The sequence below is a fragment of the Otolemur garnettii genome, unplaced genomic scaffold, assembly GCF_000181295.1.
Source record: "Otolemur garnettii isolate 467f Iridium unplaced genomic scaffold, OtoGar3 scaffold00079, whole genome shotgun sequence".
NCBI lineage: Eukaryota > Metazoa > Chordata > Mammalia > Primates > Galagidae > Otolemur > Otolemur garnettii.
The window spans coordinates 770,850-773,146 of NW_003852474.1; the positions used below are offsets into that span (position 1 = coordinate 770,850).

Genomic DNA, 2,297 nt, shown 5'->3' on the forward strand with positions numbered 1-2,297 from the left:
ATACAAAATAAAAAATACCTAAATCAAAAAAGGCAGAAAGATCACAGATTAACAACCCAATATCACACCTGTAGAGACCAGAAAAACAAAGAATAAGACAACCCCAAAGCTATCAGAAGAAAAAAAGAAGAGCAAAGATCAAAGAAAAATTAAATTATATTGAAAAAATAAGTACAAAGAGTCAATGAAACAAGATGTTGGTTCTATGGAAAGAATAAAAAAAATTAATACACCACTAGGTAGATTGACCAAAAAAAGGGAGATGATTCAAATAATCTCAATCAGAAATAAAAAAGGAGACATTAAAACTGATACCATTATGCATGCCTTTATGCACACAAAGTAAAACATCTAGAGGAAATGGACGAATTTTTGGATACAACCACCCAGGCTTGAAGCAGGAAGAAATGGAAATACTGAATAGACTAATCATGAATAGCAAGATTGACTAATAATTATAAGTCTACCAAGAAAAAAAAAAGTCTAGGATCAGACTTTTACAGCTATATTCTATTAGACCTATAAAAAAGAACTGATTTGGCCCTGAATCAAGGCCAGCAGTTTGCTGAAGCTGTTGGTTTCAAGCAGGCGCCTAAAGAATTATCTTTCCATGGTGTGTTGGCTATTTCAGAACTTTGGAAATGTAATGGTCAACTCATTAGAAAGAAACAGTACGAGTTATTGGTGATAGATGTAGGCTAGTATATATTTGTAGTCTTAATACTGGGGTTCCAAAATATCTATAAAATATTATTATATTTATCTCAAGAGGATATTTAAGTTATTCGTTAGAATTATAGTGCTGTTAAATCTTAATTACAGCCCCCCAAAATTACTGTGGGTTTTTACCCAAAATAAAAATATAATTCTACAGTAAAAAAAAAAAAAAAAAAAAACGAATTTTCATTGTACTGAAACTTTTCCATAACATCAAGCAGGAGGCAATCTTTCCTAACTGACCCAAGAAAGCCAATATAGGCAGTAACTGAGTTACAAATATCTCACACTTACAAATAGCTCACGCTTATTAATGGACACTTTTATAGTGAGTTCTGAGTTACAAATATCTGACTAGCATGTGACTCACACTTACAAATGCAGGCTGTTACAGGTAATAGAAAATAGATGCAAAAATCCTCAATAATATGCCAGGAAACTGAATCCAATAGCCCACCAAATAAATAATTTACCATAGTCAAGTGTATTTCATCCCAGTATTCATCAGTTAAATCATCGTTTCAACCTATGCAAATCAATAAATTTGATTCATCATATAAACAGGATTAAAAACAAGAAGCTTCTGCCCAATAAAAGAAGTAATTAACAATATAAACAGATAATCTACAGAATGGGAGAAAATGTTTGCACACTATACATCTGACAAAGAATTAACATCCAGAATGTATGTGGAACTCAAAGAAATCAGTCAGAAAGAAAAAAATAACTCCACTTAAATTGGGCCAAAATTATGAACAGATATTTTTCAAAAGATATGCAAAAGGACATCAACTATTTGAAAAAAATGATCAACATAACGAATCATTAGGGAAATGAAAGTAAACCCCAATGAGGTACCACTTTACCTCTGCCAGAATGGCCATTACTAAAAAGTCAAAAAAACAAAGATGTTAGTGTGGATTTTGTTATATGCCACTGATAAGAGTGAGTGTAAATCAGTACAACCTCTATGGAAAACAGTAAAGAGATTCCTCAAGCAAAAATTGTAGTAGTATTCTCTGATGTGTGCATAAATACCTTGGGAGATTGTGTCCAAAACTTTGTCAGTTTCCTCTAGATTTTTTAGTTTGTGTTCACAAAGGTGCTCATAGTAGTCTTAGATGATTTTTTGTATTTCTGGGGATACCAGTCATTTTGTATGTATTCACACACACACACACATACATACCTCTATGTGTGGACATACATACATATACCATAGAATACTCTCAGTCATAAGGAAGAATGGAATAATGTCTTTCAGAGCAGTTTGAATGGAACTAGAAACTAACATCCTTATTACTGAAAGCTTGGCAGTTATACATGAGGCAACATCAGAAAAACAAGGGCAACTGGTTAATGAATAGGAGAAAGGAGTTTATTAATTTGCCAGCAAATTAGGAGGATGAAAACTCCCATCTTAAAATGCCATTATCCTAATTATAAGCAGAAATACAGAATTTTTAAAGGGACTATTTTCAGCTTCAGGGGATTATTGCTTAATTACAGTTAATAGTTCTGATTGACCCAATCTCCAGTAAAGAAAATCTTGCAACCTCCACTTGCCAGAATCTCCCAGA

At 32.6% G+C, this 2,297-nt stretch overlaps 1 non-coding gene across 1 annotated transcript; it reads left to right on the forward strand.

Moving 5' to 3' along the window:
- The first annotated feature begins 537 nt into the window (after positions 1 to 537).
- On the forward strand, positions 538 to 674 carry LOC111726778. Its single transcript, XR_002774478.1, has one exon. It is a non-coding gene; the product is annotated as a small nucleolar RNA SNORA2/SNORA34 family (small nucleolar RNA).
- The last annotated feature ends 1,623 nt before the right edge of the window (positions 675 to 2,297 follow it).